At 41.8% G+C, this 27,471-nt stretch overlaps 1 protein-coding gene across 2 annotated transcripts in view; it reads right to left on the bottom strand.

Annotated features, from left to right (window-relative positions):
* Nucleotides 1-27,471, bottom strand: part of apba2b (amyloid beta (A4) precursor protein-binding, family A, member 2b) — a 103,828-nt gene that overhangs the window by 35,992 nt on the left and 40,365 nt on the right. The gene's annotated exons all lie outside the window — the stretch shown is intronic.

The raw sequence follows: 27,471 nt of genomic DNA, 5'->3' as shown, positions 1-27,471 counted from the left end.
TTGCACACCTAGTCCAACACCATCATTGAACAGCTTTTCTCAGTCTTGATTTTAAGCAAACTGCCTAATTAAGTCATCAGCACAGTAAACAACTGGTGCCATTATTGACATTACCCGGGCAATACCAGCGTTGTGGATGTGACATTTTCAACCAAAACTTGAAATATACAATTCTCAGAGAGTGCATTTATTACCAATATATTGAACCATCTGTTTAAATTTTACTAAACTCCTGATGCATTTGTTGCATTAGTGATTAGTTGAGATGTTAACTAAACATTAATACCAGTTCAAAACATTTCACAATTCATTCAATCTTGAAATATTGAAACAAATCCCTCGTACCTAAATTGCAATTAGAAAGAATGTGAACCACAGCAAATTGCAGGATTTATGTTTTTATGAGATGCTTGTGCAAGCTGACAAATTTCACATGAAAAGGGCAATTAGACATTAATGCTGGCGGGGTGAATCCTGACAATAGATGCTTTTGGCAAAAGCAGCATAATCACACACAAAATGTGAAACTCACATCAGACGTTTAATGGCTCTGGTGCAGTCCTCCTTCACTCTTGCAGATGCTCACAACATTGTCATGTTGCCATCGGCAACAACAGCTCACCGAGGAACTTTTATTGCCTCTCTCCCTTTTGTTTTTCCTGCCTCTCTGTCTTTAATTATGCTTTCCATCACCAGTCCTTACAACTTCTCATCGTGCTTCTGCTCCTCCAAATTTGCAGTCTGTGTATGTGTGAGGGTGAAGCTGCTTAGATTGATATACTTTGAATCATCCACACACAAACAAACAGCAGGTTTTAATGGTTTTTCTACTTTTTTGCTACAGCATATCCAACGAATATTAAACTCACTGCTTAAAATCCTGATCAGCACTCCGAACAAAAGCTCTCAAAGGAAATCACACTTTTGCTCTCCACCTGCTCTTGTTATTGGGGAGTGTAAAACACAAGTATGTACTAAAAGAGGCGTTTAAGAGCCCTCCCCCACCTTCAATCAATCCAATCCCATCTGACACTCTGGTAACTAATGGCAACTGCCTCCCAAGGGCACCCCTGACCTTTCACCTCATTGCTCAGTCATGAGACACACCCAAATATAATGTCTGGAGTGTGGTTAACTGTATTTATCACGTAGCATAAGTGTAATTTCCATTTACTGAAGCCGATTATATTATCATGTCAATGACGAGGCTGTCGGGGAAGATGCAGAGGGAATCAATCTCGCCTGTCTGGAACTATTGGGATATATGCGCAACTTGTTAAATAAGAATAAAAGGGCAAGGAAGCAGCACAGAGGGCAATATGCTAGAAAACACTCTGGTAGTCCACTGTTTTTTGGCTATCCTCACTTACATAAATGAACAACAGTGTCCTGCACCCACAAATAAAAAATGTTTTATATGGTGTCATTTTTGGTCTGACTGAATATATAAAAACAAAATTTTACAGAGGCATTTGACTTCAAATGTATAAAATTGAAGTGTGTAATTGTAACGAAAAGGGGAGCTAGGTAGCGGATCCACGTTCAGTAAAGATATATTTAATAAAAAGACAAAGTACAAAATAATAACAGACCATAGAGAGAAGGAACTTAAATAATTCAAAGAACACTGCGCAAAACACTGTGAACAGAACAAAACCAAACATACAACAACTCACCTTAGACAAAGGAAACACTGGGGTTTAAATACACTGACAACTAAACAAGATAACTAGTCACACCTGGGAGAAACAATTAACAAGAACCAATGAACAAAAGAACTACAAATACCTACAAAACAGGACAGGAAACATGAACTCAAAAGAAACCAAATAAAAAAGTCCAAACTAACGGGAAAACACAGACAGAATCGTGACAGTAATTTATTATGTCAGAATACTTTTTGAAACCCCAGATTAATGTGCAGCAACAACTATAAGTACACGATTTCCTTGAAAAGTGTACACGCCATGGCTCTATGGCACTATCAAGTTTAGGATCACTTGTTCATTCTTTTTGAATATTTTTTCTAGATTGTAAAATTAAAAAAACGAATCTCAACAATAATGTGATAATGAGAATTCCGTTGTGACTAAAGAAAACTAAAACAAATCAAAGCTACATTATATTTTAGTGTATTCAAGTAGCTACCATTTGCTGGAATTTGCAGAATTGGCATTTTATCAGACAGTTTCTTTAAGTCTCATCCTGAGATGCTTTTGAAACAGTAAAGTAGTTCACATCTACAGTATGCTGGGCTTTTATTGGCTTCCTTTTTCAAATCATCCATTTACAAAAGATATAAACCAATTAGTTTTCTAATTAAATAGTTATGCTTTCTCAATTATATTTCTGTCTACAAAAATAATTTTAAATATATGAGCAAATGCCTTTAGACCAAATGATTTTTAAGATCACAAAATAAATTACAGTTAAGTGATCCCACACTTTTGAACGGTAGTGTCCCTAGACCCCTGGCCAACTTAAACATCCAATCGCACACATAAATGCTGCTACATAGTTTAGTGTAAAAACAACCCAGCAAATAACTCAGAACAGCTTTGTTCATTTGCCAGACATTGAGCATTTTTATTGAATATCGGCATGGAAATGCTGCAGAGCCATGTGGAAATTTTAGTGCTTCCTACTTAACCAGAAACAACAAATGGCTATAAAATGCCTTTTTAATCCCATGCACATATGACCCGAGTTGTGAAAACACCTGGACCACATTCTACAGTGCTTCAGTTTCTCCTTATTTGTCTAATGCCTCAAAACAGCCTGTTTAGAAAAAGAGGTTATCTGTTATTCATTGTGGCTACATAAGACTTGGCTTTTAATCATGTGTATGAGAGGAACCTGAAACATGAGGTCAATATCTTGATCGAGACCAGGACACTATGAAGGTGAAGGTGGTACATCCATTAACTTCTCAGAGACCAAAATTCCCTGTAATATCACTGAAAACATAAGAGGATGGCAGTAGTGAAGAGAAAGACAAATATGAGAGGAGAGGGACAGATTGTTTTTGTGAAAGTTAATTAGTGTGGTGTATGTGGTAAAGCGACTTAAATCAACAACAGCGAGAACCACAGTGAGAAGTGGTGTGAGGCAAGAGCTGAAACAGATGGTATGTGTTCTACTGAAAAGAAACAGTTTGCTAGCACAGTACAGAAGGAAAGTTGTGTCAAGGGCCGTTCAGATTTTGTGTCTAAAACCGCGTGAAAAATGCGAGCCGCAATGCTTTTTTCCTTTTTCTCAAGAGCACCCTGAAGTTTATGCTCTCCTGGCATCAGACGTTGCTAAGCAACCATGGGCCACGCTAGCCGTTAAGACGAGGAGCTATTAACAAAGGACATATGGATTATAGATGGTTTCATCTTAACAATATAAACAAAAGTTACTGCCCTTTTGTGACAGCAACTGAACTTCCGGTACACATTCACAAACAATAGAGGGCTTGTAGATTATTTCTGATAACAAGCAAAAGAAACCGAGAAGAATCGTTACTTGGCTAAACTTGCCTCTCCAATATTTTGAATTTAGACTCCGATACCAAGCTCAACCGCTAGATGTCAATGTACCATACGGTAACAACAAATTGTTTATTTAATAAAATTAACATACAACAAAATTCAACAAATCGTTTATTTATAACAATTATTATACAATAAAATAATAATATAAATTACTAACATAAATTGAATAAAATATAAATAGTTATATTATTAGACACTTGCCAAACACAAACCGGAAGATAATTGGGGGGTCAGGTGTGCGCACGTCCAATAAAACGGTCTTTATGCACTGAAAATACCTTACAATAACTCTGCAACTATATTTATTAATTGCCGAGCTTGTCTATATTGGTCCACAAAAGGTGAAGCTGATTGGTTGGTTCTTGTCACATGACCTGCGGTGCGCGTGTGGCATTCTGAAAAGTTGAAATATTTTCATTTCGAAGTTGAAATATACTGCATACGTGTCGCGAATGCATCGTTCCCTATTTGAGTGCAGTTGTATGGGATTATTTTTGTGTCAATAAAAATTAACGCAAACTTTAAAAAAACAAACAAAAATATACGAGAAAGAAGAAAAACACTCTGATAATGAAAACAATACACTCAATTGCAAAAATTTGACATGATCTTCAAATAAACTGCTATGCTTGTTTTAGTGTTTGTACTTAAATTACTTTCTTATTTTGTTAGTATATTAGCAGGGTTGCCAACTTTCACGCACTTAAAAGTGGGACACGCTTCCAGGCTCTATGACGCCGTAACAACAAGCCAAGGTCGAGTAAATACAGGATAGCTAGCCATAATCACATGCAACTTTACGTGGGTTTAGAGGCCGTCAAGACAGCAGTCTATAATTTATAATTACAATGATATCAGGAAAACGAGATGCCTAGTGAGTTTTGAGGAGATATACAATAAAGTGTTATGCTTCCAGTTCATATTTCTAATTTATAGATTATAATCATGGTGGCATTTTATGAATCGTTTGTTTCTATCTTGAAATGTTTGTTTATATTTTAAGAAGTCTCTCTTCTGTTTTTCTTTAACCTGTTTTATGTAGGTGTGTATATACATAATGAAATAGTTGTTTGCAAGAGGCAGACTTAATTAATAAAACATTCTAAACGCCTCTAATTGTGTCACCTTATGAATGTGTTTTGTTGTAGCGTTTAAAAAACATAAATATCATTTGAATGTATTGGTAGTGTTTTATGAGGTGTACTTTCTGTGAATGTAAAGAAAGGGGTATAATACTGTACATTCACCATTAGTTTAAAAACAAAGATAAAGTACTTGACTTATAAGTGGACTTAATTCTTTAAAAGGAGACTGTATGCAAGAGCGACATCGTCGTCATCCTCCTCCTCAGATGGACACAAGTCACCCTCAGGTACATTTATGTAACCGAGATAATAAAATCGCTAAAAGTTTTAATCTCTGTACAGTTACTATGCAGCAATGTTTTCATTTAGCACGTTAATTTCTCACAACCCAATAATCTGTAACATGTCTTTATTGAATGTTATAATGCAGGTTGTTCGTTCCTTTTTAAGAAAATAATCTTAATAGTCCATAAAATAACACCTGACAAAAAATATAAAGCACACAATGAACGAGTTAAGTAAAGACATAATTGCTACTGTACAGGAATAAAACTTTTAGCGATTTTCTTTATTATCTATTATCTGAGGGAGAGGTGGAGGATGATGATGAGGAAGACGCTTGGATCTGTACATGATCGCGCGTGACTTACCAACTTCAAATACCAATTACTATTATACTAACTAAATAAGAAAGTAGTTTTAAGTACAAACACTAAAAACAATACAAAACAATAAAGATAACAGCATGCAGATCGTTCTCTAAAACTCGTTGCACTATCGACTTCCTTGTCAGGGAGCTATCAATCAAAAACTCACTAGCCAATCAGCGTAAAGCGGCCATAAATCCAGCCTACACATGAGATTTGTGCCAGAGAGGCGAACGAAAACCTGAGAAGCGTAAATGAACATTCTTGCAATTTAGTTTATTGTTTTCATTATCAAAGTGTTTCATTGTATATTTTTGTTTGTTTTTTTAAAGTTTGCGTTCATTTTTATTGACACAAAAATAATCCCATACGGTTGCCGCGTGTCTTCATTTAAAATAACGAATTTGCGTGCGCAAATCGCAAAAGACGAAATGTGAACGGCCCCTTATGCTAACGTGTTTGTAACTGAACTTTTTGCGAGTAAAATTTACCTGAAATATTCTGACTTGTGAGTTAAATAAGACTGCTTTAATTTACACTAAAACCATTCTTGTGCATCATGAGGACTGAGTTCACAAAAACGTGAAGAATATTAAAACCCCTACTGCTGCCTGTAGTTATATCTGACAGGAACAAAACAAGCTTAAAAACATGCACTATTCTGATTACAACCATGAAATAACAACAAAAGCACCCAACCCTGAAATAGAAGAGAAAGGAGGTACTTTTTGTCACATTAATTTATTGCTTTTCAGAAAGCTACTGACCTGCTTCCTGCTGTGATGCATGCTTTCAATTTAACAACCACATAAGCCATACACTCTCAGCAGGACAGAAAACGTCTTGGTTACGGATGTAACCTCAGTTCCCTGACGGAGGGAACGAGAAGTTGTGTCGAGCCGACAGATGGGGTTTGTCCTTGAGAACCTATCGCTTCCGACTTCTTTAGAAAAGGCCAATGAAATTGGCGAATGAAATTTGCATGCCGGACTCTGCCCCCTGATATCCGGGTATAAAAGGGAGACGGCGTGCTGCATTCATACACCTTTGTCCTGAGGAGCCTGAGAACCTCTCACGACTGCTGCAACGGGCAGCACGTGTTGTGGCATAAAGGACACAACATCTCGTTCCCTCCATCAATGAACTGAGGTTACATCCGTAACCAAGACGTTCCCTTTCTGTCGGTCTCTCGACGTTGTGTCGAGCCGACAGATGGGGTTCCCATGGAAAACGCCACAACGCTGTGCCCTGTCACAATCTCTAGCGAAGCGACAGTGACTGGCCTGGGTGTGTCAGCCGTGAGCGCTACCACGAAATTGTAACCTACCAGTGGGTAGGTAGGGGGTCCCAGAGCTTTTCTTGAAAGGTGGGAAGGCTCCTGCCTTCGACCCTCACAGGCGGCGGCCGCGAGCAGCGAGAAGCCGCCCGGTACCGTAAGGCCACTGGGTAAGCGCTACTTCCTCAAATGGGGGATGCTCTACAGAGACCACTTCCTACCGTAGGGAGGAGTTTAGTGGAGATACCAACATGGTCTCGCCGTTAGGGGAGAACTCATTGGAGGAATGTGCGGACTGAAGGAGTTAACCGCAAGGTGGAGGTCCATCTAGGGAAGGTCATGGGTTACCAAGGTGGGAACCAATCATGAGGATACATCAGATGGAACTGCCCTGCTGGGGGGTTACAACGTCCGGTAGCACTAGGTCCGGTTAGAGCTATGTTGTGGATAACTCAGTTGGTACCCGGCCTAAGGGGCAGGGCTGCTCTGCCCAGCCCGCCCCCAGGAGGTGCTTGCTTCGTGATGGATGAAGTGCCTGTTCTTTACCCAGTGGGGAAAGAAGGGAGGCTAAATTAGTACGCTGACCCACCTAGAAAAAAAGGGGGAAGGTACTGTCATAGGCGTACACTCTACCGGCCGTCGGTCTTACCTGATTCCCTGCAAGACTCGAGCTGATACCGGTTTTACGTGGAGGCTGTAGGACCTCGCGAAGGTGTTGGGTGTAGCCCAACCCGCAGCTCTGCAGATGTCTGCCAGAGAGGTGCCTCGAGCCAGTGCCCACGAGGAAGCTATACTCCGTGTGGAGTGAGCTCTCACTGCCAGTGGGCACGGGCGATCTTAGGTCCATGATCGAGTGCGACAATCTCTGTTTGAGACAGCCCTCCCTTTCTGCTGATCTCCAAAACAGACAAAGAGCTGCTCAGAGCTCCTGTGGCTCTGCGTGCAGTCCAAGTAGAGGCGCAATGCGCGTACTGGACACAACACGGATGAGGTTGGGTCTTCCTCCCCGGTGGGGAGCGCCTGTAAGTTCACCACCTGGTGTCTAGGGGGAGTGGTGGGAACTTTGGGCACTCAGGATAGTGTGAGAATCACCGGGCCCGAGTTCTAGGCAATCTGTGGACACGGAGAATGCTTGTAGGTCCGCTACCCTCTTGAGCGCCATCTGGAGAGCCGTCTTCATCGTGAGGTGAGAAAGAGCGGCATCTCCGAGGGGCTCCAGGACCGCATCAAGGTCGCAAGAGGGCACGGAGTGCGGGTGAGGCGGTAGCCTTCCCGCACCCCTTAGGAACCAAATGATCAGGTTGTGCTGTCCTAGAGACTTACCAGCAACTGGGTCGTGATGAGCAGCAATAGAGGCTACATACACGTTCAGTGTGGAAGGGGAGAGATTACTCTCGAGTCTCTAGAAGGACAGCACGTTCCCGATCGAGCAACTCCACGGGTCTTCTCTTCGAGAAGAGCACCAGGATGACAAGAGGCACCACTTACAGGCGTATAGACGTCTAATGGCCAGGGCCCTAGCCTGAGTGATGGTCTTAACCTCCGCAGGGGGTAGGCCACTCAGGATCTCCTCATCCCATCCAGGGGCCAGACATGGAGGTTCCAGAGGTCTGGCCTGGGATGCCATAACGTGCCCTTCCCCTGGGAAAGCAAGTCCTTCGTCAGGGGAATCGACCAGGGGGAGCTGTCGTCAAGAGCATTAGCTCCGAGAACCAAGTCCGGTTGGGCCAGTATGGCGCAACTAGTACACTTGATGCTCCTCTTCCCTGACCTTGCACAGGGTCTGTGCAATGAGGCTCACTGGGGGGAAGGCGTACTTCTGCTTGTCCCATGGCCAGCTGTGCACTAGAGCATCCGTGTCCGACCGGACCAGCACGTGCTTGTCCTGCACGAGAGGTTGTAGCCCCTTCAGTGCGGGTAGCACATCCAACAACTCTAGGCAGTTGATATGCCTGCGCAGGCGGGGGCCCGTCCATCGCCCCGACACTGCGTGCCCGTTGCACACGGCACCCCAACTCTGCAGGGAGGCATCTGTTGTCACCACGACGCGCCTCGTGACCTGCCCGAGAGGGACCCCCGTCCGTAGAAAGGTCATTGAAGACCAAGGGGTTAGGGTGCGTCGGCAGAGAGGTGTAATCACCATCCGCCTGCTGCCAGTGTGCCACGCTCTCCAGGGAACTCGACTCTGTAGCCAGTGTTGGAGCAGTCTCATGTGCATCAACCTGAGGGGTATCACCACCGCAGAGAATGCCATGTGCCCAGGAGCCTCTGAAATTGTTTCAGGGGGCCCGCTGACAGCTTGAAATATTCCAGGCAGTTCAACACTGACTGAGTGCGCTCTGTAGTCAGTCACGCTGTAATGGAGACAGAGTTGCGTTCCATACCAAGAAAGAGGGTGCTCTGCACAAGGGAGAGATTGCTCTTTTCTCGGTTGACCTGTGGTCCCAATCGATCTAGGTGCCGAAGCACTAGGTCCCTGTGTGTACATAACAGATCTCGCGAGTGTGTCAAAATGAGCCAGTCGTCGAGATAGTTTAGTAACCGCACACCAGGGACAGACCGAAAGGGAGGTACTAATATGCCCGACCCTCGAAAGCGAACCGTAGGAACTGGCGATGACGAGGGAGAATCGAGACATGAAAGTAAGCATCCTTCAGGTCGATTGCCATGAACTAATCTTGACATCTGATAGATGCCAGGATGCGCTTCTGCGTGAGCATCCTGAACGGCAGCTTGAGTAGGTGCCTGTTCAGGGTACGCAGATCTAGCAACCCCCTTTTTGGGGACGATGAAGTATGGGCTGTAAAACCCATTGAACATCTCGGGAACAAGCACAGGAGCATCCCTGCCTCTGACTGAGGTTTGAGAGGATGCCCTGAAACTTGGGCGGGCATCTGGGGAGTTGGACCACATAGCCGAGACGGATCGTATCCCGTAGTCACCGTGACGGTTTGGGAAGCTCTTGTCAGGCTCCCAGGGACCGAGACAGGGAGGCTAGGGGTACGTTCTGCTTCATCGACCTCCCAGGGGGTGATTCGATGGCTGGCAGTTCGGGTCCCTTGCCGTGGGGGGGCCCCTGGAGAGGAGATCGGCTTTGCTGTTTAACCTGCCTGGCGATGATGTAGCACAACGCACCATCGATTGAGAGTGCTTAGGCTGATGATTATCCTCGACATTGGGTCTCGCCTCAACGTCGAGTTGCCAAACACCATCGTGTAGAGGGTGAGAGCGGCTGTGATAAACACCCAGAGAGAGAGAAAACTCTTAGAAGTGGACGGTTCCTGCCCCGTCCCGGATCGACCAACCAGCGATGGAATGGCTGGGGTCGGGCCCGAAGGTATTCTCGATCTCCCTGGGGTCTTCCCATGAGGGCCGCTTCGGCTTCTGCCGCGGCTGCTGACGGGGTGGTGGTCTCCTCTTCGATGTCTTCTTCCGGGGGGCGCCGAAGAGGACCAGGCTGCTGGGAAGCAGACGGTGCACGGGATCTCGACGGCCAGAGGGCGGCCGAATCGCAGCAGGGGAGGATATGCTTGATATCCTCTGTCTGCTTCTTTACTGTGGAGAACTGCGGCTCGACAGTATCACCAAACAGCCCCCTTTGCGAGATGGGTGCGTCGAGAAAGCGGACTTTCTTGGCATTACTCATCTGTGCAAGGTTCAGCCAGAGGTGTCTCTCATGGACCACAAGTGTGGACATCGCCCGACCCAGGGCCCGCGTGGTCACCTTGGTCGCCTGTAGAGCGAGGTCAGTGACGGCGCGGAGTTCCTGCATAAGCGCTGGGTCGGTCTTACCCTCATGGAGCTCTCTCAATGCTTTGGCCTGATGGACCTGCAGGATGGCCATAGCATGGAGAGAGGGGACAGCTTGGCCCGCAGCAGAGTAAGCTCTCGACACCTAAGATGCCGAAAAAACCTACATGCTTTGGACGGGAGTCTAGGTCGAGCCCCTGGGTGACATCGACGTATCCTCTAGCTGCCCCACCATCGAGGGAAGAAAGGGCGATGGAACTAGTTGACGTGCACGCGCCGAAAGGGGGCGTTCCAGGTCGTACTAAGTTCCTCATGCACTTCTGGGAAAACACGGCACTGGGGGCGAGTGCGGCTTGGAGCCGCTCTCAAACCCGAGATACCATGTATCCAGCCGCGAGCGTTGGTAGAGGCAGTACGGTGCACTGCAACCCAATGCCGGCGGCCCGGGAAAGCATGGCTGACATTTCGACGTCCGCTTCTTCCTGGGCTCGACCCCACGAGGGAGGGAGCTCCGAGGAATTGTCGGAGTCAGATGCCAGTAAGTCACCCTTCGATGCTGCAACGGACATCTCATCATCACGCACCGTTTCCAAATACGTGGTTGAGGAACAAGACGGTGGGACCGTCTCATGGGGAACGATCAGACGAGTGAGACGAGGTGTGAATGGTCCGCGAGCCGGTGGCTGACGGATTAGTGCTCACAGTAATCCTCATATCACCCTCGCTGCTCACCGTAGCGGATGGCAGGGCCGTAGCCACTGCTGTCATGGAACGGGAAGCAGACAAGGTGGTGGCTGAGTCCCGTGGGAACAAAGCCACCCGTGACGCAACGTCTGAATCGTCAACCGCCCGCAGTGCGGGCAGGACGTATCCACAAGGGCTGCCCCAGCGTACTGGAAGCAGACCTTGTGTCCGTCCCCCTCCTCGATGAGTGTGTTGCACCCACGAGAACAGCGGGACATGCCACGCTGGAGAAATTTGCTCTTTTAGAGAAAAAAACTCAAACACTTCTGGAACCGCCGAGACACCCAGGGGAAGTCACTGCAGGAAGGGACAGTCCGCTGCACCATGTCGTAAGATTCCAGCAGTAATTCGGCGTGGAGTTGAAGTCTCGAAGTCGATCAGTGTGAAGGCTCCGAAGAAAAAAAGGTGAATGAATGCAGCACGCCGTCTCCCTTTTATACCCGGATATCCTGGGGCGGAGTCAGGCATGCAAATTTCATTCGCCAATTTCATTTGCCTTTTCTAAAGAAGTCGGAAGCGATAGGTTCTCAACGACGAACCCCATCTGTCAGCTCGACACAACGTCGAGAGACCGACAGAAAGGGAACACTACAGTACATACATCCTTTCATATGGTTTATATGTTCATACGACCAAAGCCAAGCTTGCTGTCAACATCATAAGAAATATACACTTCACGATTAAAGAAAACTAAAGCTTAGCGTGCACACAAATCTTCCATCAACCAGTAATGTATTTTCTAGAATTCAGTTTCAAACGTAATTTTGGCAAGTAAGAATGTTATTTTTGGTCCTAAAAAATACCCATAACCCAAACCCTAACCTTAACTAAAATCAAAACAATAACATAACACAGAATAACTCAGTCCTAAACCTAACTTTTAAAGCTGTTGCTGGTCATTGTTGATCCTAATTCAGGAACATCCCTACTTGGTAGTACCAATCAGAATCAAGGACTGGAACTAACCGTTTAATAAGTGATAGTAAAGGTTTGCGAATCCTGATCATCTTGGTTTAACATCACCTGAATCAATGTTGAATCAATTGTGTATTTTTGGGGCAGGATAAACTGACTTTGACTAATATAAGAGGGAGTGGTGGAGGAACACTTCACCACACAATGTCATAATAACAAGACAAATGTATTGAGTGGTTCCTCATATAAACTGAAGACATAATTGAGAGTCTAAATGCTGAGTTGATCAAACTAAAACAAAAGCAGCCAAAAAATAATTTCCAGAATAGCATTATTCGGTTTAATTTTTAATGAACATCGCCAAAGGCCGGATACATCCAGCTACAAAACAGGAGGGGTTTAAACAATACTGCAGACTAATTATTTCCTTGAGATTTCCCAAACATTCTCAACTGAGCTAATGTGACTGCTAGTCTGGTTCATCCACTTCTGTAGTGACCTAGAAATACTGGATGCCACACTGACAACGTGAAAATTGTGTTCCACAGTTAGACACGCATGATCGTATAACTAGAGAAAGATTTGTCTTAAAATTCCAATAAATAAACAATTTGCATTTTTTCACAGTGCGTATAGAACAAACCCAAATGTTTACACCTTAACAATAACTGTTTAACAAATTATATAAAAACACTCACACTCTAATCCCACCAGATTATATACATCTACACACAGGTCAAAACAAATCGCTCTCCTGATCCTATGCACACTTTTTGGGATCTTTGTTAATGATAGTGTGGGCAAGAAAGTTTGTATCGTCAACAGGGGTCCCCATTACCGAAACCAGAGAAGCAGAGGTAATTTTGGAAACAAATCCAAAGGGGCAAGCACAGAGAAAAATTAATCCGCTCTTGTCCATAGTGGTATGAACTACAGGATTGAATTTCATGGACTAAGGAGTTTTAGCCACCACAGAGAGTTTCTGATACTGTAGCAGTACAGACAATGATCCCACAACAGCCCTTCTGTACAGATGTGAATATGAGATAACAAAGGATTGAATGCTGATTCAGTATATAGATTGCAGTGCAGACATAAATAATGGTGCGTGCTAATAAGCATTCCTACTGCATTTATGACCTCACAAATAGATTATTGTAACTCATTGTTGGGGGGATCTCCTGCAACACTTGTGAATAAACTCCAACTGGTTCAAAATGCAGCAGCCAGAGTGCTCACTAGATCAAAGAAACTTGACCATATAAGCTCAATTCTGTTATCATTGCACTGGCTGCCTATTAAATTCCGAATAGACTTCAAATCCTGCTAATAACTTATAAAGCATTGAATGGTCGCGCCTCAGTATCTATGTGAACTATTGTCAGATTACAATCCATCGCGCACACTGCGGTCACAAAACTCTGGTCTGTTAATAGTTCACAGAATGTCAAAATCTTCTAATGGTGGTCGATCCTTTTCATACTTGGCTCCTAAACTTCGGAATAGCCTCCCCAGCCAGGTTTGGGATTCAGACACTCTCAATCAGTTTAAAACTAGACTAAAAACTCATCTCTTTAATATAGCTTTCACCTAACTCAATGATAACACTGTTAACTCACCGTAAGCAGTCTATGCCGCAATATAGTTAGCTTGTCGGAACCGAACACACACACATCCATCATAATGTGTCACTTTCTTACACTTTCTGTGAGCGGCCTCTAAACTAATATCAGTTTTTGCTTTTCATGTCCCGTCCTCGGATTCCCGAGGACACCAGAGGTCGTCAGTCCAAGCTCCGGTTATGGCCGGATGCTCTTCCCAGTTCAGCCAAACACTCGTGATGATGGGAAGTCTACTTGATGGCAACTGTAGCCACAACCTAGGATCCCGAGGGCACAAGAAGTCGTCAGTCCAAGCTCCGGTTATGGCCTGATGCTCTTCCCAGTCCAGCCAGACGCTCGTCATGACTACAGCCACAACCTACAGTCATCCAGAACCAGAATTATATTGGACAGACCTAAATAGCTCTTCTTTATTCCTCACTAGTTCTTTCCTCTTTTCACTCACCAGCCCGGTGAACTATTTCCAATGAATCTCACAGTTTACAGTAATTTATTCTCTCTGTAGTTGCAGCAGTGCTATTTTAATATGCCAGAAGAGAACTGGCTCTCCCGGTTGAGTCTGGCCTCTCCCAAGGTTTTTTTTCTCCACTCTTATACACATATACATCTATAGTGGAGTTTTGGTTCCTTGCCACCGTTGCCACTGGCTTACTCACTGGGAGACTGCTGATTTAGTTGAATCCATAAATATAAACAACTTGTGTTTAACAACACACATGCATGTTTACATATTTTAACAAATATATTCTTTCCGCACGTTTTGGTATAATTGCAAATTGTTCTGGTATATTGTAATTTTAGGCTCCCAGTCCTGATAACAATATTTGAAATAATAATATACCTAAATTAAATATACTTAGATTGAATAATTTACAGTTTCTGACAATCCACTGACATCAGTGTACATTGCATAGAGGAAAACTTGCAATAATACCATGTATCTTAATATCGTAAGTTCTCTTTAATTTTCCCCCTAGTATTATTATTATTATTTTTTAAGTATGTATGTAAAGCTATTTTGCAACAATGAAAATTGTGAAAAGCTATATAAATAAAATTAAATTAAATACTGTAGGTGAATATGTCATGTACTTAAAGGTCCAGTGTATGACATTTAGTTGCATCTAGCAGTGAGGTTGCGAATTGCAACCAACGGCTCACTCCACCCCTTCCTTTCGAAGCACTACAGTGGCTGACACAGCACTAAGATGTCCTCACGTTTTTGCCTCTTTGCCGAAGGAGATAATGTTTTTACGAAACACGCTCTGTAGAGCAGTTTGTTCGTTTAGCGCTACTGTAAAAAAACGGCATGTAAGGGGACCTGCGGTGTATGTAGATAGAAATAGCTCATTCTAAGGTAATAAAAACATAACTCTCCATTGTGTAAGGTCTTTATACACCCACATAGTTATTAATATTATATTGGATTTCTGTCAATAGGTCCTCCAAAAAATTATACACAGCACCTTTAAAGTTGCAATCTGAATCTTTTGTCTCTCAATCCCTAACTCTGTTTGAAACATAAAATTGTAGGTTACAGTACATGCTTATGTTTGTGTGTTGGTTAACATTTGCTGCGAAACTCAGACAAAAGCTCAATTTTTACATGCCTACTGTTGTAAAACTTGGTAAGGAGACGATTTTGAACAATGATTATTTATACATGATCAATAAAATTTTTAATAAATAATATTTTTATGTTAATTTTTAACCAAAAAAGTTACATATTGCAACTTTAAAAATGAAGTTGCTTTTACATTTAATGGTAAGACTTTCTTAACAATTATAGAATCTAAATATATGGATAACAAATTTCAATGTTACTTACATTACATTAAAGGGGTCATATGGCGCGAACACACGTTTTTCTGTGTCTTTGGTGTGTTATAAGTTGCCCATGCATGTATTAGACACGTAAAATTGCACAAATTAAAGTGTCGGAAACAAAAGATGCATTCTATCTAAAAGCGAATGCTCACTCAGACCTGCCTGAAACGCCTCGTGTAACCACACCCCCACAAATCTACGTCAGTTCGTGGTATGATTTGACTAAGACCGCCCAAATGTATACGCAAGTAAGGTGGGCGTACCTGTCAGTACAATTGCTTTGGAACCTGATGTTCCAAATATGATAAGAGGCGTTACATTTCCGTCACACGCTTGCAGTATCGACCAATCACTACTCACTGGTTAACTGGCCAATCACAGCACACCTCGCTTTTCAGAGCGATGAGCTTTGTTAAAAATCTGCGCGTTTCAGAGAGGCGGTGCAAAGAGGAGATACAAACATGCACAGTATGTGGAAAATACAGCGTTTTTGAACCTTAAATAGTGTATACACATTGCATTACATCTAAAACAAATGATAATATTAGTTTTAGCCATGTCATATGACTCCTTTAATTTTGTTCTTTCCTCAACTGTCACTTCAAGAAAAAAAATAGAAAAAGGACATAGGTCAGATTTGAAACTTCGAGGTGATGAGAACAGTTCAGTTCCCACAGTGCAATTCTTTTTCCTCCTGTTCCTCTGCACTTTGCAGGCTCTTCACATCCAGCGATGTGTTCCAGGATGGGAACCAAGTGACGCCTGGCACAGCCAGATCTGCGTGCTGCCTCCTGTAAACAGGCTCATTTATTTCTGAAATGAGTTGCAGCCTTAACTCACAGTGGGAGAATTTTCTGGGTTCCTTGACAAATGCTCCTATACTTTCACTCAGAGGATATGAGTGAACAGATGAGGGAATTGAATTTTTCCTCACCATCCATGTAAAGGAGAAACGTGCAACAGGAACTGCAGTGCTGCTTCCTCCACAACAGTCTTTGTGACAAGACAATAGCTGTGCCTGTACTGTAAGAGATGGTCATTCTTCATGTGGTGCTGAAACAACAGATATAGCCTTGAGCCAAATAGTTCCTAGACAATGCACATTCAAGTTGTTATATTCAACTTGTATATACGCACATCTTGAGAATTAAACATACAGTAGGCCTATCTCAACAATTACTAATCAAAAGAATCCAACAAGCCTAAAATTAAAGCGAGGAGAAGCACTAGGTAATCATGGTCGATTTCACTTTCTCTTACAGTACCAGGCAATGAGACAAAATGTGCATTAAAGCGTCCAAAAAACTGTGTAAAACAGTCAGGTTGAAAGTAAACAGAAGTGACTCCAGCGTCAATGAGGGCTAATCCTCTTTACTCTTTTGGACGTTTGTTAGCCAAAGGGATGCTAACACCTGTTAATGACTTGCTTTATCAAGCGTGGCTTAGCCATTAAAGACCAAATTAAAGTCATGAAAGAAAGTCAGTTGGAAAAATTAGACTTGCACCCAATAAATTCATGGTACATTTTACTTCTGAAGAGTTTGTTCGTTTATGGCACATTATGAGCACACAATCCATGCCATTTGGCATGAGCAATGTTTTCATGCTGACAAAAACATAGCCAACCAAAAGTACCACTAAGACCATGGTTTTTGGATATAATACCATATAGTACCATTCTAATGTGCTTTAACTGATGTACATTGTACTATACTACAATGTTAATACCACAATACATTTTTATGGTAGTAACTAACTTCCATTTTAAATGTCTATGATCTTTAAAGGGGTCATATGACACGGCTAAAACGAATATTATCGTTTGTTTTAGATGTAATGCAATGTTTATACACGTTTTAAGGTTCAAAAACGCTGTATTTTCCACATACCGTGCATGTTTGTATCTCCTCTTTGCCCCGCCTCTCTGAAACGCGCAGATTTTTTTACTAAGCTCATCGCTCTGAAAAGCGAGGTGTGCTATTATTGGCCAGTTAACCAGTGCGTAGTGATTGGTCAGATACTGCAAGAGTGTGAGGGAAATGTAACGCCTCTTACCATATTTGGAAAATCTGGTTCCAAAGCAATTGTACTGACAGGTACTCCCACCTTACTTGCGTATACATTTGGGCGGTCTTAGTCAAATCATACCACGAACTTACGTCAATGTGTGGGGGTGTGGTTACACGAGACGTTTCAAACAGGTCTGGGTGAGCATTCGCTTTTAGATAGAATGCATCTTTTGTTTCCGACACTTTAGTTTTTGCAATCTTACGTGTTTAATACATGCATGGGCAACTTATACCACACCAAAGACACAGAAAAACACGTATTTGCGCCATATGACCCCTTTAAAGAAAAAGGTCTTCCATACTCTTAAAAATAAGTGTGCTTCATGATGCCATAGAACAGGGGTGGGAAAGTAAGTTTGGCATCGGGCCAAAAAAACTAATTTGCCGCAAGATGGCAGCCAGAACATAGTCAAAGGATATTTTAAGAAATTAATGGATGAGCAATGCAATTACAATAGCCTAAAATATAGTTATTATATAATTATATATGTACATAATAGTTATATAATTATTTAACGTAGCCTATTTTTTACACTCCTCATGTTTAGACTCCTTATAATATCTTTCAGAACTTTTCAAATTAAATGCTCTCAATTCATTTCAAAATAAAACATGCTGCAAAAACGTTCTCGTACTTTTATTTTGAAGGCAAAAAGACGTGATTGTGACAGATCTATTTCAGAACCATCTGCGGGCGAAATAATCAAAATAATGCTGCTGGCGCGGGCCAGATATTATTGCTGGAGGGCCAGTTTTGGCCCGTGGGCCGCCTGTTGCCGATGCTATTTATTCAAAAAGTGCAATTATTCCAAGCGTTCCAAGCCCAAAGATCCCCTTCTCTGTCCAGCAGAAAACTGGTTCCGGTTGTGTACATTTAAAAAATTGCGGTCGGAACGTCAGTTTCGATTGTGAAATGGCATTGGCTCTCGTGTGTCTCATGACTGGTTGCGTCATTACGTTTGCTTACGTTATGAAACGGCTTTGGCTGTCCTGTTCTGATTGCATCACACACTAAACTGGAGTGCATACGCCACTGTGTGCGTTCCTGGAACGCAGTCGTCGGTGATTAAAACCTACTGTGTATGATATCGTACGGCTATAAAAGACTTGGAATGCAAGGTGACCTGTTCGTAATGTTTTTATACTGTTTTTCGTGTGTGTTTTAATAAATGCCGTGGCTGACATCTATTTGCTTGTTGCGTGTTTTTTAATCGTTGGGAGGTGGGTAGGTTTAGGGTAGGAGTGGGGTTAAGTGCTCATTGACTACTATAGTACGAAACGAAATGACTATGGCCCAGGATGGTTTGGTTTCCAACAAAGACATTTATACAGATCTGAAACAATTGAAGGTGAGTAAATGATGGCAAATGTTTCATTTTTGGGTGAACTATCCCTTTAATGGTGATATTGTGTAGGAGACAGAGGCCACCTGTTTATATGACATATAAACCATATACCGTAGCAGAATGACTGAATATGCAATTCTGAATAAGTACAGTCAACTTGTCCCCCACTCTCACTCTTTTTTACATTTATTATTTTCAACCAGAGTTTGAGATCTTACACTTCACTTCTAAGTCATAGTCTCTCAGAGTAAAAGAGACCTTGGGCCTGTGGTGCATGAATATAGTGTCACGACTCTGCTTTATCTTGTCATGGATTTCTTGGTCTTGTGGCAGAGTCGTGGCAAAGCCTTATGTTTAGTGCGAGAAAGCCATGGGGTGTTTATCTTTTGACACTCCATGTGTTTTCTCGTGTCTTGTCATTGGCCCCGCCCCTCTCGTTTCATGTATTGCTTCCCTGCCGTGTCTAATGTTTCCCACCTGCCCTGTGTCATTATCCCTCGTTTGTGTTCCCTACTTAATGCCCTCTTGTTTCATTGTCCTGTGCTCGGTCATTGTATGTACTTGTACCTGTTCCTGTCTTGACAGTCGTGTGCGGTTTTGCCTATCAAGAGTAAACCTTGTCTTGTTTTGGATGTTACCTTGCTGCCTTGTTCCTCAGTCCTGTGTTCGTCGTGTAAGTTTAGTTATTCTGTCTTTGTTGTTTTTTTCCCCTTGAGGGAAGACTTTGTTTTGCATTTTTTACAATTAGTCCAGTCCGTGTTACACCCCATTGTGGGTTTTTGTTTTGTTGGTCAAATAAAGTATTTATTTGTTAACCCCGTCATTGCCGCTGCCTGCGCTTGGGTTCTTCCACGCAATTTTGACAGAATGACCGAGCCAGTACCGAACCCAGCAGGCGGCATGGAGGAGTCGAACGAGGCGTTCAGGAGCCGCCAGGCTCACGTCCTGTTCGGCTTCCGCCAGAGGGGGACCCCCGTGAAGGACTTCGCCATGGACTTCCTGTCCACCGCGCGCTACTCTGGGTTCACCGAGGCAGAATTGAAGGTAATCTTCAACAGCTGCCTCAATGAACCCTTCGAGCCAGTGGAGATGTGCTGGTTGAGACCCCTGAGCTTCGTGGACCAGGTCCAATTCGCGATGAATCGTGAGGAGTCCAGGGGAATATCCACGGCGGAGCCTCTCACGGGGCTGGCGACCATCCAGGAGGATAGCCCCTTACAGGTCGGGGTTTTGGGTGTCACCACGCCATCCTTCTCTCCCCCGGCAGCTCCTCCTCCCCGTCATTGCCGCTGCCTGCGCTTGGGTTCTTCCACGCAATTGTGACATATAGAGGTTACAATAACAGTCTGACAGGAGCTTTACAATATGATTTACTAGTGTGTTGCTTTAAATTTTCTGTCATACTAATATATACTGACAACATAAACATGATAAAGGGCTCAGCACGATTAACATGTAAAAGACAGAGCTCGCATCCTTTTTACCCATCGAAAAATGTTGGACATCTCACTATGATGTATTTGAAAACAAACATTATGGAAGATATAACAGGCTCCTCCTTGCGGCAAAGCACTCAAGGGTCCTGCTTTGAGTTTGACTAGTGACTCCGAAAAAGAAAGCTCTGCTCTATCATTTAGATTCTGAGTCTGCTCCTGTCTGTCTCTCAATCTCTGCAAGGAGGGGATGGTCAACAACATTCATGCTAGATCCTATACCTACTAGTTTTTTTAAAGAGATGCTCCCTGAAATTATAGATCCTCTGCTTAGTATTATTAACTCATCTCTGTCATTACGATATGCAGGGCTGGACTGGGACGGTAAATTGGCCCTGGCATATTTGACCAGCTTTGGCCCTCCACCATTTGAGTCGACGGGGGGGGGGGGCTGGGGGGGGATGTGTTGGGTTGTTGTGAGTGGTAGGTTGTGCTGCTGTCATTGCCTTTCCTGCATACATGTCCGATTTGCAATTGCATTCACGTTCCGTGCATACGTGCCTGATTCACGCTTCTAATCCGTCCATCTCTCCGGCCCATGTGTCCGATTCGGCCCAAAAAGTACATCGGCCCACCGGGAAAATACCCGGTATGCCCGATTACCAATCCAGCCCTGACAATATGTCCCTAAAACATATAAGGTGGCTGTTATTAGGCCCCTTGTAAAAAACCTCAACTTGACCCTAGGGACTTAGCTAACTATAGACCTACAGTATATCGAATGGCCAAACATCTATTTCACGGAATGAGGTCATTTTATTTCACGGTAACGATATATTTCACAATAAAAATCTCTCATAATAATTCTATATCTTATACTTAATTTTTCTTAGATTGATTCACTTTATTTATTTATTACAGTTCATTTAAATGCTCACAAGTTAAAATATAACTTATGAAAATGTACTGAAGATATCAGATTAAGTTCTGATAATGAGATTTATTATTTATTTATATTTATCTTCTGGCTATATCATATGTATACAGTAGGAAGATAGACAACATGCATAACAATGAAATATGCTCCATAGTTGTGGAATATTCTACCTCTGTCCATTAGAAGTTCTACCTCAGTAATCATGTTTAAAACCCACCTTAAGACATATTTGTTTGATGAGACTTTTTGCTAATATGTCAATTAGTTTTATCATGTGACATTGTTTTTAGATTTTATATTTATTTTCTATTATTATTATCACTGTTTTTGTTTTACTTAATCTATAGTACTATTGTGCTTTTTATCTTTATATTATTGTATTTTATATCGTATTATTGTATGAAACTGTACAGCACTTTGGTACACTCTGTGGCTTTGAAGGTGCTATATAAATACAACTTTGATTGATTTGATTGATTGATATACATGCACAAACAATTTGAGTACAGTATATGACTGGTGTTATAAACTGGTGTTCATGGGGTCTGTACTGTAGGTCTTTATCGCTCTTCACTCTCTATTGAGCATTTTTAGTGTGTTGCGACTCTTTGTCTTCAGGTTTGTTTATTCTGGCACTTGTCTTTGCACTGTGAGTCTCTGGTGACTCCACACGCATCTCCCCAAACGGGGGAAAACGGCGCGTCACGTCAAAGCGCTCACGCGACAAGCATCATTGCGCGTTTCAATGCAAGTTTCACCTTGGCTCGCCTGAAAATGCAATACAATTTTAAATGTGTAATTCATGATAGATAAATACGGAATACATCTCAGCCTGGGTGCAATTTTAATATAGTTGTATGAATTATCGTTTATTTATCATTGGTCGATGTACGTAACTCAGGCGCGTGACAGGCAGCTCAAACATAGAGCGGGAGCAGATCGGCGCTTGTCTCTCTCTCTATCTTCCGATGAGCTGCGTGTAAATGAAGCTTCTTATGTATTTCTGAACTTGAATCGCTGTTTAAAGCTGTTGTTAAGTGCTAATTCAACGCGCGTCTGCATCTACATGAGGTTAAATCAATGAAGTGCGTGTTGTGATTTAGTTTTGACGCGACACTTTGACAAGAGCCGCTGTAGTAAAGTGTCAATCTCTGTTTATTATACAGCTGTTCTCTTGATATTATGTATACGTATATTTATTTATCTTCTGGTTTAAATATTATTTCCACATTGTTTGTCTTTAATATAGGTTTGTGGTCTTTCTGCAAGTCCCCACAAAGTTAATAAATCTCCCATAAAAGTAATTTACAGTTTACAATGTTTACAGTGCACTACAGAAACAGCTGATAAATAAAAAAGTGTTTGTATTATTAATAATGCATTAGAATTGGAGGACGAGGTATAAAGATAAAGATACACAGCTATAAATTTGAGTGTTTATTCATATGATTTTCTATGGCGATCATTAGGTGGTACTGCGAACAACTCATTTTATTAAAGGTGGTACTTGATCTAAAAAGTTTGAGAACCACTGCCCTAGGGATTATTATGCTGCATTATTTAGATCAACCGGATCCAGGAACACTTCCTATAACAACCGATGCACTTGTAGAACGGTATTCTGCTCTCAGTTGTCTTTTCTCATTGTTCTGAGGTCTGTAACCAGTCTAGATGGTGGAGCTGAAAGAGGGAGGCGGCGACCTGACATGTCCCCACTACTCAACAAAATTGCAACTGCAATTAGCTATTAGAATATTAACATAAATCAATTCTATCATCTACCTTTTTATTTTATTTTGCCTAGTTGTGCTTGCACTGTCGAGCTTGTAGAGATGCAGCAGTAGTGCCAGAGGAGTACTGGTTCCCCGGGCTGGGCCTGGGTTCTCCTGAGGTTTTTTTTTCTCCACTGGAGTTTTGGGTTTGGCCACTGTTTGCACTCGTTTTCTTTTTTTGCATTTTTAAAAATGCTAAAAGTTTTCTGTGATCTTTAGGTTTAGGGGTAGGGGATAAAATATACAGTTTGTACAGTATAAAAAACATTATGCCTATGGACTGCCCCCACGGAGATAGTAAACCAGACATGTGTGTGTGCGCGTGTATAGGGGTGAGGCACAAGGAGAAAGAGTGAGAGGAAGGTGCGCAAACCTGTTAAACAGCTGTTAACATGTATTTTTGCATGTAGATTTGTGTGCGTGCGTGCGTGCGTGCGTGCGTGCGTGTGTGTGTGCGTGCGTGTGTGTGTGTGTGTGTGTCAGTGCATGTAGTTACTTAATGTATTGCTTATAGTTAACATGTTTTCATGTACAGCTGCTTTGTAACAATGAAAATTGTAAAAAAAATTGTATCGCTTTATAAATAAAAGTTTAGTTTATTTGCTGGATTCCTGCTATCTCAAACCGCCACTAGACCAGACCAGACCAGACCAGACCACCAGACCAGCCTGCCCTTCAAATCACCACGGCAACACTCTTGTGTTTGAGCTCACTGGCAGCATTCACAGCCTTGAACAAAGACGAGTTTGTGGGCATCATGGTGGTGGGTCATAACAAGGTCCAAATGCACACTTACAATAATGCCCAGACTGGGAATGAGACTGCAACACAACAACAGTCATGTTTCTTATCACTGACACCAAACTCCATTGGTTTTCACATAAACCAGCTATGACATGTCTTTATGAGAATTCATGTATATTGTTTATCTGACCTCTATTAAGCTTGACAAACATGCTTACTATGAACCGCTAATTCAAAACAGTGTAAGAGCTTTTAATTACAATCGATTCATGAATTGATTAATATCATAATTACAAAATAACACCATTTCAATCTGTTCTAACAAATAACATAAGAAGAACCTGCATAAACAGGGAGAAAGTGCGGAAAGAAGATTCAGGCAGAAGTGGGTTAGCGTATTATAGTTATAATTAAAGCCTCAAGGGGAGGCCTTTCTCTCTGTCATTCTCTCTCTCTGTATGTCCTCCGAAAGCCCACAAGCAAATCACCTGCTATTAATTGTCCTTACACTTGCCTGCTGGTTCTGTCTGCAGTGTGGAAAAAAACTTATATTAAAACACATCAAAACTGTAAGACTGATAAAAAAATCCAATTTGTACTACTCAAAAACTAATATTGCTCCAAGAACTTATACAAGAATGTAAGTAACAACAATGGTCTGTTTTGAAGTACAAGCAGTTAAACATTTCCCAGAATAGAATCAGACTACCCAAACATAACAAGAAAGTAAGACAGAATGGAGACAAATTCAGATAACAATCGCGGATCAAGTTCCTTAGTTTCATTTTATAGACTCATATTATGACACTCACACTTCTAATTAGACACATCATTATATGAACTTCACTACCTAGAGTGGGGTTAAAAAAATAACATATTTTCAGAAATATGTTACAAATAGGGCTGTCACGATTATGAAATTTGGCTGGCGATTAATTGTCTAATAAATCATTGCGATTATGACGATTAATTGTCTGTTTTAGAGCTTTGACTTTTAATTCTCATACATTTTTTATTCAGCTTTGAAACGACCATATTGTTCTGAATATAAAGACTATGTTCTTTTTCTTGGAAATACGTAGGAAAAAATTGGGTCATCATACTTAAGGTTAAAGCTTTTACCTGTCAATAATACAACCGCCAAATACTTGTAAATTAAGTAAATTGATCAGGAGTGAATTGAAGCCATTAAAATGCTATCAGTCATAGAAAAGCGTCTAGTCTGTTTTTTTCTCACTTGCAAGACTAGAATAAAAGTTTACTTCTATGTTAATGAGATTTTGGTAGACTGGTTTTCACACTGAAATAATATTAAATTGTACTGCAGGTTATTTTGATGGTATATGCTTCAGTTTTTTTAAGTGATTGTGTTGTGGTGGTACATTTTACAAGTATTACCATGCTTTAGTTACAATATATACAATAAAATATGCAATATGCAGATGAACTACAGCTCCCCCTAGTGTCTTCTATAGAGATGTGCAATAAATGCGATGATCTGAAACCATCGCGATCAGGTCAAACAATCGCGATGAGACGGTTATTTAATAATCGTGATAGCCCTAGTTACAAACATAACAATTATAGTTAAAAGTAACTACAGAGTAAACATGAATTTCAGATTCTATTACTATAGTATGTCCCCCTTTTGTTTTAAAGGGATACTTACTGTAACTGTCAAATCAAAATTTCCCCATGTTTTACTCACCCTCAAGGCATCTTAACTGAATATGGTTTTCTTCTTGAAGAATAATGCAGTCGGAGTTATAATACCACGTATCATTTTACTTCCAAGCGGTAGAATGGGAGTGAATGGGTGTTGACTTTTAGAAGCTCCAAAAAGTGCATCCATCGATCAAAGAACTGCTCGACACGCGAATCAATGCGTTTGTTTAAGAGAAATATCCATATTGACAGTGCTATTAACGCTGATGTCTAGCTTCCGTCATCTCTTGAATGCGCGTGAACAAGAGGCTTGTTTTTCCGGCAGATGGTGCAGGCGTGTCGTAAGTTCCGGTGACAAACGCTGCATTCTTCGTTTTGTTCCAATAAAAAATCATTTTGCCCCAATGGGGCAGTCGTGGCCTAATGGTTATAGAGTCGGACTCGTGACCAGAAGGTTGCAGGTTCGAATTCCCAGATTCGTCACCGTCATTTGCTGGAAAAACAAGCCTCTGGTTCAAGCGCATTCGAAAGATGACGGAATCTAGACATCAACGATTCGCTTCAGAAGACCTTTGTTGAGACCACGGAGCCGTGTTGAGCAGTTCTTTGATCGATGGATGCACTTTTTGGAGCTTCAAAAAGTCAACACCCATTCATTCTACCACTTGGAAGTAAAATGATACGTGGTTTTATAACTCCGACCATATTCAGTTAGCATGCCTTGAGGGTGAGTAAAACATGGGGAAATTTTCATTTGACAGTAAAGTATCCCTTTAATGACATCATGCACTTCCTGGAATGGGCTTCAAAAGTTTGTGAAAAAAAATGATAACCAATGCTTTTACAGCATAGTTTTAAATGTTCCAAATAACAGCTTGCATGGTTTACCAGAAACAAGAAGAAACAATAACACCTTTTGTACTAAGGAAATATTTCTTAATTTCTGAAACATTCTGTTCAGTTGCAGGTGTAATTAGATTTTGAATTACAGATTTTAATGTGGTCTTTTGAACACCACAGTACAAATATGTGGGTGTAGATCATTCAGTATTAATGACCTCAAGGAATTATTGAGTCTTTGCAAGATTTTCACATTTTAATAGCAACTACACTGTCAGAAAAAGGTACAAAAGCTGTCACTGGGACCTAATATCCTAATCCTAATATAGTATGTAGCATTTAGGTAAAGATATGCATTAATTTAAACCTGTAAGTACTTTTGATGTACTAATATGGACTCTTAAGTGCAAAAGTGAACTTTAAAGGGAAACTCCCCCGAAAAAAAAAAAATCTGCCATGGTTTACTCACCCTGAAGTCGTACGATAACTCTAGGACCTCTAGGAAGGTCAGTTACGTTGCTGTTTATGAGTCAGAAAGCTCCCAGACCTCAACAAAACTCTCTAAATATGTGTTCCGAAGATGAACGGAGCTCCTAGGGTTGTCGAACGACTTCAGGGTAAGTAATTCACGGTTTCCCTTTAAAAGGGTATAAACCGCAGTGACAGATTTGGTACCTTTTTTCTGAGAGTATATAAACTGAGAGTGTGTTCACTTCATTTCGTTTCTTTTTCTCTCTATTTGTTGCTTTTATTTGCTGATTTTGTCATTTACTGTTTGTAATTTCTTTGTAGCTTTATTAAACATTGATTGTAAAGGCACTCAAGCCATATCTAGGAACCAGGATATCAGACTCGGGGTATTTTTGACTTGGATCAGTAAGCACTCACCTACTGTCGAAACCACCCACAACACTAGCAACCACCAATCGCACCCTGCTGCACACAAACTGTCTGGCAACCACCCACAAAAGCTTAGCATCCAGGCAGCGAGCTATACATGGAGTTTTACATGTCAGATTGATTACCATAGTTTTATTACAAATATTAAGGGTAAACTACAGCTACTGTAGTGAGCCAATGGCAAATTTGTGGTTACTGTGGTTATACTAAAAATACTGTATTTCTTCCTCAACCAAGGGTGAGGCAGAATTATATTTTTAGCTCAACTAAAACCTGTTGTTGTTTAAGTTTAATGTCATCCAGGTAAATCATTCTCACAAACATCCACAAACACACATGGTCTCACTATAATCTTGCCCACCA

The sequence above is a fragment of the Triplophysa rosa genome, linkage group LG1, assembly GCF_024868665.1.
Source record: "Triplophysa rosa linkage group LG1, Trosa_1v2, whole genome shotgun sequence".
Taxonomy (NCBI): domain Eukaryota; kingdom Metazoa; phylum Chordata; class Actinopteri; order Cypriniformes; family Nemacheilidae; genus Triplophysa; species Triplophysa rosa.
Note: the sequence above shows the minus strand (reverse complement) of the source record. Positions and strands in the feature narration are given on the sequence as shown.